The 10,896-nt window shown below is 44.8% G+C and overlaps 1 non-coding gene across 1 annotated transcript; it reads left to right on the forward strand.

The window, feature by feature from the left end:
* The first annotated feature begins 548 nt into the window (after nucleotides 1-548).
* Nucleotides 549-657, forward strand: LOC136859319 (U6 spliceosomal RNA). Its single transcript, XR_010858964.2, has one exon. It is a non-coding gene; the product is annotated as a U6 spliceosomal RNA (small nuclear RNA).
* Nucleotides 658-10,896: the final 10,239 nt, after the last annotated feature.

Consider the following 10,896-nt stretch of genomic DNA (forward strand, 5'->3'; position numbering starts at 1 on the left):
CAGTGCTTTCCAAATTGAATTCGTCGGTCTCGAAAGCACACTAGGCCACGTTTTCGTGCCATATGTAGTTGTGGATAACACCCAAACCAAATCCCTTGGGGCTAGAGCCCTAATGGGCGTTATCCTGCCAAGTGATCGTTGGCCAGCCGGCAGATTAAGGGATGGCTCGCGATCATATTATTGGCTTTCTAGACCGGGGCCATTACCCCGCCGTCCGATTGTTCCTTAATATTGGTCTCAAGTAGCCTGAGTTAACCTCGAACCGGCTGTCAGATTTGTGCTTGGTCGGGATTCGAACCCTTTGCCTCAGAACAAAGTTGCCGTGGTTTGAATTCTAGTCTACGTACAGGGTAAAATAAATGCCACTTTCCCGATCTTCATCACTTGCAATAGCTGTTCAAATCGCGTTCGGAGAAAATTGATACATTCACCCGATTTATTGTATGGCTCCGAAACGTGGGCAGCAAGGAATATCGACGGAGCCGAACTAGATATCTTCGAAAGGAAAGTACAGCGACGAAAGTAAATTGTCTTGTAAAATTATCTGCGTACTCGCTTCGGCGATACATATAGTAAAAAACTGGAATGATACAGAGTAGATTAGCATGGCCCCTGCGCAAGGATGACAAGCAAAATCATGAAGCGTTCCACGATTTTGTCCTACTCTGTGGTGTAGAGGTTAGTGTGATTAGCTGCCACCCCCGGAGGCTCGGGTTCGATTCCCGGCTCTGCCACGAAATTTGAAAAATGGTGCGAGGGCTGAAACGGGGTCCACTCAGCCTCGGGAGTTCAACTGAATAGAGGGGGTTTCGATTTCCTCCTTAGCCAACCTTGAAGGGGTTTTCCGTGGTTTCTCACCTCTCCTCCAGGCAAATGCCGGGATGGTAACTAACTTAACGCCACGGCCGCGTTCTTCCCTCTTCTTTGTCTATGTTTCAATCTTCCATCCCCCCGCAAGGCCCCTGTTCAGCATAGCAGGTGAGGCCGCCTGGCTGAAGTACTGACCATCCTCCCCAGTTGTATCCCCCACTCAGAGCCTGAAGCTCCAGGACACTGCCCTTGAGGCAGTAGAGGTGGGATCCCTCGTTGAGTCCGAGGGAAAAGCCAACCTTGGAGGGTAAACAGATTAAGAAAGAAAGAAAGAAAGAAAATTATCTGTACATCGTCGCTTAAAAAACAATATCACCTATCTGGCAATGCTCTTCCTATCCAATATTTTCCTTAAGACTAGTCACGCCTGCCAGTCCCATATCGATATGCAATCCATCAGAACTATTTTGGTTTTGCTGCTTTTCGTATGCTTTTGTGTACAGGAAAATGAACCTTATATATAGCGTGATTCAGCCGCCCCTTCCAATGTAGTTTTATGCAACCCACAATATTCATTCCGTCCTGAAAACAACTGCCCTGCCGGTATGCTCGGACAACACAACCGGATATCTTCGTATTTACCGCCTCACCTTGATAGGACGCCGTAATGTTATACTCGTATTAAACACTGGAAGACATTGTGTGTGCCTTCTAGGTCATATGAACCTGACACGCCGGCGAAAACACTAAATTGATATTGTGACCGCAGTAAACCTAATACTTGCTATTAGGTGCCCAATGTGCCGTACGGACCCGTAGCGTAGTTGATAAAGGCGTGGCGGAGCGGGCTTGTATGTCAAGTGGGTGGTTCGAGTCCTGGGCGAAGACAACAATTTCTTGAAATATTTGTTTAATACGTACCGCGCGCAATGTTAGTTCAATACCCGCTTTCATGCAAATTGTATGTGAATGAATGTTTTTATGGCCGATTAGTTAGCGGGTCGGATACATACATACCGGAAATAATAGGAACACAACTGCCCTGGCATTTTTTTTATCGCAGCAAATGCTCAATGTGTCGACCGTTTTCGTTTATGCACATTCGGGTCCGATGTCCAGTAGATTTTCTTGCGCGCTGAACCATTCCAGGTGCAATTTATCGGCTGGCGTCCGTAATGAGTTGCCGGAGCTGGTCGGGATTTTCCGGCGCTTGATTGGGAAGGACGTTCTTTAAATGTCTCTACAAGAAGAAGTCTAACGGCGTTAAATCCGGTGATCTGGCGGGCCAGGAAATAGAGCCTTCTCGTCCTATCCATTTCCCTGGCAGTTCCTCGTTCAGACAGTTACGAACGAGCTAAGTCGAATGTGATGGAACTCCATCCTTTTACAACGACATCGTCAAACGATTTTTCAAGGGTAGATCCTCCAGCAGCAGTGGGAGTTCCTGACGCAGAATGTTCAGGTAGCGTGGGCTCGTCCAATGGCCTTTAAAGAAATAAGGTCTAATCAGGCGATCCTCCAAGATTCCACACCAAACATTCACTCCCCATCGTACTTGATGGGCTGCCTGTCGCATCCTGTGAGGATTGTCTGGACTCCAATAGTGCATCCCCCTGTGGGTGGGGGCGGTAGAATAACACCCACGGTATCCCCTGCCTGTCGTAAGAGGCTACTAAAAGGCGCCTCAGGGGCTCTGAACTTCGGAGCGTGGGTTGGCGACCACGGAGCCCTCAGCTGAGTCCTGTCATTGCTTCCACTTTCTTGTGTCAGGCTCCTCACTTTCATCTATCCTATCCGACCTCTCTTGGTCAACTCTTGTTCTTTTCCGACCCCGACGCTATTAGGTTTGCGAGGGCTAGGGAGTCTTTCATTTTCACGCCCTTCGTGGCCCTTGCCTTTCTTTGGCCGATACACTCATTTTTCGAAGTGTCGGGCCCCTTACATCTTTTCTCTCTGATTAGTGTTATATAGAGGATGGTTGCCCAGTTGTACTTCCTCCTAAAACAATAATCACCACCACCACAACCACCACTCCAATAGTGCATGTTGTGGCGATTGACGTTCCCATTATTGTGCAAGCGCGATTCGTCCGAGAACAAGATATGCGATACGAATCCTGCATTATTGTCCAGCTTGCCTAATAGCCACCGACAGAACTCCATTCGAGCTTCTAAATCCTGCCCATGGAGCTCTTGGTGCAGCTCAAGATGGTATAGGTGAAATTTATTTTCATGCAGTATTCGTGTTCACCTGTCGTGTAATCGCCCTTGTTCTGATGTGTGGTTTATTACGAACTACCTCCAGAACGGCCTAATCAGGCGATCCACCAAGATTCCACACTAAACATTCACTTCCCATCGTAATTTATGGGCCGTCTGTCGCATCCGGCCAATCACGGACTGGTGGCTGGTTGGAAATCACGTCTGTTGTCCTTAGGCGGAATGACGTAGCAGTAGGGTGTCGCCTGTCAGGATACCGTTCCTGGTACAGAAGTAGTGCCTCGCACTAAATGAGGAGCATGCCAACGTATTCCTCTGTGCAAAACATGCCGAATGACAGCAACGATTACAGTACATTCAAGCCCTAACCAGCGAGTATGCGCAGGGCACAAGATGAATACCAGCGTCATTCTACTGTTTGAATGTGGCAAACGTGGGCATGTGTTTACGTGTTCAAACGTCATACCTATGCAAAAATATGTGAACGACGGAGGATTCGAACCGCCGCTGGCACATTCTGTCGATTGCTAGGCGGACGTCTAACCACATCCGCTACGCTACACGGCTGGAAACATGCTGGTAGTACAACGAGAGCAGAGTACATACGCCATCCGGGTCGGTGTTTAAGACATTAATTACTGCACTGTTACCTTGTTTTATGCAAAGATTCCCTCTTCGTTACACACGGTCAAGAGGTACCACACATTAACAGTTACATAGCAAAAGGACGTTGCTATATGATTTCAAGGCGTCATGTTTGGCGAACGGATCATATAACATTTTGCTAGGGTTCAGAATCTTGTGCAAAATATGCTCACTGAATATTAGTACCATGTAGTACGCCTGCAGATGAATAGCACTCCTATAACCATGTGCACGTTAGTTGGGCTGCAGCAAACGATATTGGAAGGGGCTGCTGAAACACACTGTATATTAGATTACTAGCAAATGTACCCGTGCTTCGCTACGGTATTCTACATTGTATTCGAATATCAAAGTAAATACTGTACATGCAGTAAATACGATTGTTTTAAAATTGCATGTCTTTTAGCGTTATCCGAGAAAGAGCGTGGGAAGGTCCCCATACGTTGTTTCCAATGTAAAGTCTTTGTTACGGATTTGTGATATAACGGCAGGCTCACTTGCCTACTGCCATTTACAATCGAGTTGGGAAGTTTACATTATAATCGCAGGCTCCATTGCATACTGCGCGGACACAATCGATTTGGGGAGTTTCCGTTAAAATGGCAGCCCCCCTTTCCTACTTCCAGACAGATTACAGTTGAGGATTTTTTATTATTGTACCGGGCGGTACACCTCCACTCCGCTAATTTAAAATGTGCGCCAGTTGAAACTCCTCTGTTGGAGGAAGTCTGAACTTTATCTACGCTACTAATTCTCTACTTTCTCTGAAGATGTCACCACATGGAAAACTTTGAGTTTTTGAACTGTGTCATTTTTGATGTGTTTTTGTTTTGCTTGAAGTAAGAAGTGTGAACTTTCTCTTCTAGAGGACACTACTGAAGATCAACAATAGTGCACCCTTGTGCAGAGTCAAAGAACTATTTTGTTGGAGAAATTTTTATTTCAAATGTTTGTTCCTTGCTAAATTTCTTTCTGTTATTGTTTAAGTTGGCTGTATACCCCTCTTTTTCCCCTTGTTTTAGATTTATCCAATCCCGAATTTCTTTGAGTTATTCCCGACCAATCCGATGTATCTTCCCCCAACTTGGATATGTTTCTGTACCCTAGCCAATAAAGTAATTGTGGGCGGGTGTTTTCATTCCCCTAACGCCTAGAAACTTCCGCGAGAGGATATAAACTGCTGATTTTAGGGTCTCCGGGCCACTTCTGTTCCATCTTTCAGTGTATAAAGTACATAGCAGGAGGCGGGAAGCGCCTCTTTCCTCGGCAGCGGTCATCAATAAGGTAATGGCCGATTAATAAATTCTTTCTTTGCTAGCTCAGCAGTTTAACTCTCGGGGCGGGTGCGAAGCGTTCCTCCATGTAACCTTTTCCTAAAATGTAACGATCTTTTCTTCTGTTCTCTTTTAAGCTGCATATTGGGATAGAGAGTGCTAACCCTCTCGAGCTCCCACTCACATTGTCTTGAGGTGAACTTATTTTCTCAACCTATTCTTCGTTAATGTAAAACAAATTGCTCTTTTCTAAAGTCACCTCGGTAGTATGGGATTAGCCCTTGCATTAGTGGCCTAGAGCCAGATTAGGTTTTTAAAAACAAGTGTATTAGGAGTGCAAGATCGCCTCCTCTCAAATTGTTATTTTAGAGGTCATGCAATTGCCCATTTTTATTTAATAGACCTCAGTAGGTTGGGTATTTTACCCCTGTGTCTATGTCCAGTGAGGACAACTTGAAGGTGGAGTATGGTGTGGCCTGGGAGAGGCTTAAATTTTGAGAGCGAGTGGCTCTTTTGAAAATTGAGTGTTGTATGCATCGTGCAGGCTTTTCTGTGTAATTTGGAGCAAGGGCTCCTAGGTATGAATGGGGTTTTCTGCCCCTCTGTTAAAACTCGAGTTTGGGGGTAAAACTGAGCTGATTGCCCAAGCAGTGTAAAATCAGGGCGCGAAGCCCAATTCCTGTAAATATTTAACTACCCTTTTTGATTTGCTACTTTGTACCTGCCATGCTTGTTATTTCTTTGTTTTTGAAAAGAAAATATAACCTTGTTAAATTTTAAATTAATTTTGCTTTCGTAGCTGGAGACCTATTCACACCCGCACCTTCTTTCACCTCTACCTACCACGGAAAACTCCGTAACAAGTGGTAGCAGAGCGTGGTTGAATGGGTCTCAATTTAGCCCCTTTTGACTGCTAAACATTGTTTGTTCCGAACTCTAACTATTTTCCCAGTTGCTGGAATTTTTTGAGTTTTTCAAAATTGTTCTGTCACCATGTCCGGCCCTCACGATGTTCTCCATCTTAACTATTTGCGCAAGGAGGAGTTGATCTATGAATTGACTATTAGAAATGTACAATCTGGAGGCACGGTTGCAGTAGACACAAACAAGCTTAGAGAGTCCCTAGATTTTCCCATTTCCATCCCCAATTTGGGAGAGAAAGAAATTGACGACTCTCTTTCCACGATCACGGAGAATATTACTGGGCTAGCTTCTGTAGTTAGTTTTTTGATGAAAATGATCCTTCTCCTAATCAAATTAAGCGTGTGCAAGCTAGGCTATATCATTTTTCGAATAGGGTTAACGATCTGTTGTCTCTAAAGTTGAATGACGTTCAGAAGAAGGAAGCTAGTACGCTGCTTGAAAATATGTCTGAATTATCTAGCAAGGTCACTCAATTGTTAACAGGGGAGGTTCCTCCCAAAAGCGATCTACCCACCACAGTGAATGCAGGTAGTGAGGAAGCGCCTCCCAAGGGAGAAGTTAATAGGATAACCGTTGCTGCTCAAACTATCCCTGCCCCATTGGACAACGAATCTGAACGTCGTGCATCATTGAGTAACATCCGTTCTGAATTAACTTCCTTGCCATTGAAACCTTTACCTACTATGTCACCCGGGTTTAGCAGCTTGCCTCATCCATTGGCAATGTTGCTCAGAGGTATCTCTAAGTTTTCCGTTAATACCACCAGTGATGTAATTTCTTTTTTAAGATTTCTAGTTGAATTTCAGGATCATGCCCTTGTGTTTTCTCTTTCTCCATGTCAAATTTTGCAAATTATCTATCCGTATGCTATTGGTATTCTCTCAGATAAAATAGTAAGAGCCATTGCCGAGCAATCATCTATTGAGGATTTCCATGCCCATTTGCTAGTTAACTTCATCCCGGCTAGGGCCAGGTCCTCCCTTATTCAGAAGTACTATTACCGTGTACAACGCTTGGATGAAAACTTGGCTGATTTCATACAGGACATTAAGTTTTATACTAGGGTGTTTGCTCTTCATTTCCCTGAGGATCAGATTGTACAAGCTATTGTGGAAGGGATTTCACCACCCTACAGGTCATATTTGTGTTTCGCGGCGTGCCCGCAAACTTTCTCGGAACTTGAAGCATTGGCCGTCTCAGCGGAAGGAGTTAGATACGCCGATTCTTTGCGTGTCGCGAAAGAACCCCCGCCTTCCTTTAGTAATACTCGGCCTCCACCTCGCCGACCAGTCAATCCCCGTAAATGTTATGCTTGCGGGTCGCCTGACCATCTGCGCAACAAGTGTCCACTGATCAAGTCAAGTGGGACAAGGAATGGAGCCGGGTCATCACAAGGCTGTTTTAAATGTGGGGCTTTCTCACATATCGCCAAGAATTGTCCCAATTCGAATAGCACCCCCTCCTGCTCAACTTCTGGTGCAAATTCTACCTATGCCAATAATAAAAAGTGACTAGTGGCTTCGGCTGAGTCGACTAATCCATCTTCCCGAGACTCAGCCCCTGGTAAACAGGTTGTAAATTCAGGGAACGAGCAATTTTCAAATTCATCTTTTGAAGGTCCCAAAGAGTGTCTTAGGATTGCGGCGGATTCCCCCGCACCGGTTCCTTTTCTTAAAATTGAGTTAAATAACGAGCCTATAACAGCTCTCTTAGATTCAGGTAGTGTTTGTTCTATTATTTCGGCTGATTGGTATTCAAAATTGAAATCTGTTTGTAAGCTTCCTAACTATTGTTTGTCGGCGATCCAATACGTTTCGGCTAATTCCTCTCCATTAGAAATTCTCGGTTCCTTATATGTCAAAATTCGTATTTTTCAATTCATATGGAAAGTTAAATTGTTTGTGGCCAAGCATTTGTCTTGCCCCATTATATTGGGAGCGGACTTTATTTCTCACACTGGTCTTGTGCTCGATCTTCAGAGTAGGTCTTGCACTTTCAAATTTGCCTCTAATTGTAATATCCCTCTATTAAAGTGTAATTCTGCATCATGTTTTTCTATTTCGCCTACCCAGGATGAGATGTTGTTAGACCTTAGACATCTACCTGAGGAGCAGGCTGATAGTATTCGCAAATTGTGTCAGTCGTTTCCCGAGGTGTTCTCTGATACTCTTGGTGTTACTGACCTTATTGAATACAAAATTGAGGTCACGGATTCGATTCCTGTCCGTTTTCCACCTTATAGGCTATCTCCACCTAAAATGAAGGCTCTAAAAGAAATCATCGATCAGATGTTGAAGGACGGTATTATTAGGCCCTCTAAGTCAGCGTATTCTTCGCCTATTTTTTTAGTCCCGAAACCCCAAGGAGGCTTCAGGCCTGTCACTGATTACAGGGCTCTCAATCGGAAGGTGGTGTTACAATCTGTGCCCCTTCCCGACCTTCATTCTTGTTTTTCATGGTTTCGTAAGGCCAAGTTCTTTACTATCTTGGACTTGAATCAGGCCTATAATCAAATTCCCCTTGCCGAAGAGTCTAAACATCTTACAGCGTTTGCCACGGACTGGAATTTATACGAATACAACCGCGTGCCTTTCGGGCTCCCCACGGGAGCAGCTGTACTCACTAGGCTACTAGATAGGGTCTTCTCCGACATCAAATTTGAGTACTTATATCACTACTTGGACGATGTCGTCGTATTTTCAGAGACTTTTGAAGAACATCTAGATCATCTGCGAGAAGTTCTCGATCGCCTTCGTAAGGCTGGGTTAACTGTTAAGTTGTCCAAGGTTGCCTTTGCTAAGCCCTCTATGTCTTTCCTAGGGCATATTGTGTCACCGGATGGTGTAGCTGTCGATCATTCTAGAACACAGGCCATCCGTGATTTTAAACCTCCCAAGGACATTAAAGGTATCGCCAGGTTCATTGGTATGGTGAATTTCTTCAGGAAGTTTATTCCTAACTTCGCTAATAGAGCGGCGCCCTTAAACCTTCTTCGTAGGAAAGGCATCAAATTCGAGTGGGGACCTTCTCAACAAGCCGCTTTTGAAGACCTTAAATTAGCTCTTTGTAATGCCCCTGTACTTGCTATGCCTGATTTCTCGAAGAAATTCATTGTCCAAACCGACGCATCGTCGTCAGTGGTAGCTGCAGTCCTTCTTCAAGAGACTTAACTAGGGAGGCGCCCCATCGCCTATGCGTCTAGGACATTGTCGGCTCAAGAAGCCAAGTATTCCATCTATGAGCTCGAAGGTTTGGCAGTCTTATTCGCCTTAGAGAAGTTCCGTCTCTATCTGGAACATGTCAAATTCGACCTGGAGACAGATAATCAAGCCTTAAGCTGGGTCTTAGGTAGGCCGCGTCGTACTGGTCGTATAGCCCGCTGGGCCATCCGTATTTCTGCCTTCCAGTTTGATGTTAGACATATCAGAGGTACCGAAAATGTTGTTGCTGATGGACTCAGCCGTATGTTTTCTAACGACGTCGAGACCCACGAACCGGTCGACAGTTCATCACCTTCCGAGTCCATACTATCTAAGGTTAATGCCATCCTAACAGATGCTCCCATGCTCTTTAGGGATATCGAGAAATACCAACGTGAAGATCCGACGCTGGCTCCGATAATGGAAACCCTTTCTTCTGGGGAACATGTTGTCCCTTATGTTCTGAGGAATGGTGTTCTATGTTGCCCTTCGAGGCATGATAAGATGATGAAAGTTGTTGTTCCAGCGGTTCTTGTAACTATGATCTTCAAGTATTATCATGAGACCCCATTAGGAGGGCATCTTGGTATCTTTAAAACTCGTGAAAAGATTCGTGAAATGTTCATCTGGAAAGGTATGGACGGTGAAACCCGTGAACTAGTAAAGGCTTGTAAATCCTGTTTGCTTAGTAAACCGACCATGTCCACCAAGGTAGGCCTCTTGTCTTCTCAGCAAGCGTCGCGCCCCATGGAACGCCTGTATATTGATTATGTAGGACCATTCCCCCAGTCAAAGGGTAATGCCAACAAGTTCATCCTTGTGTGTGTAGATGGTTTTACCAGATTTTCTTGGTTATTTCCGACTAAGCTGGCTACCGCTCAGTCTACCATTACTTGCTTAAATTCTATTTTTGCTTCTTTTGGTCCGTGCCAATATATTGTATCTGATAATGCTAAGGCTTTTACATCTAACTTATTTCGTAAATTCTGTTTTGACTTATCCATCTCTCATGTAACTACTTCTGCTTATTACCCTCAACCATCTCTGGCTGAACGGGTTAATCGTAATCTCAGGTCCGCACTTATTGCCTATCATCATGAAGATCATTCCAGGTGGGACACGTCCCTGCATTGGTTAGCTTTTGCTTTGAATTCGGCGGTTCATGAATCTCATAAGTTCACTCCAGCTTCCTTGATGTTCAAGTTTGTTCCCAACACGCCGCTCTCTAACCTTTGGTCTCTGAGTGACATTCTACCCGAGACAATAGATCCGGATAATATTAAAGATCTTTGGAAGAAGGCTAAAGCCAATCTCATGGTATCTCATGAAAAGGTTAGGGAAAGGTATGATCGTGGACGGAGACCGACCCCTTTGAAGGTAGGTGACCAAGTTATGGTCAAGAATTTTGTTCCCGCGGGCAAGCTTGCCCCCAGATTTCATGGGCCATGCATCATTCTCGATTTTCTTACGCCGGTTACATTGTTAGTAAGCAATCCAGCCACCGAGAGGATATTTAGGGTTCACCTGTCCCAGGTGAAACCGGTGTAAATTTTGTGTCAACTTGCTTCATATAATTTGATAGGAATATGAAGGTTATATTTTTTTTGAGTTCCACTCTTAAGGCATTCTGCTCCTTCTATTTTATTTTATATGTAAGCATTTCTGTGAAACCTCCCCCGATTTGTTAAACTGCCATCCTGTCCTTGCCACGGCCATTACCACGCTCCCGTCTCCTGCTCCACTACACACAGTGGCTGGCTTAGATGAAATGCCATGGATATCTGCACGCCGCTGGCCCCTCAATCTCTCTACATGCCTGTGCCC

This window comes from Anabrus simplex, chromosome 1 (genome assembly GCF_040414725.1).
Source record: "Anabrus simplex isolate iqAnaSimp1 chromosome 1, ASM4041472v1, whole genome shotgun sequence".
NCBI lineage: Eukaryota > Metazoa > Arthropoda > Insecta > Orthoptera > Tettigoniidae > Anabrus > Anabrus simplex.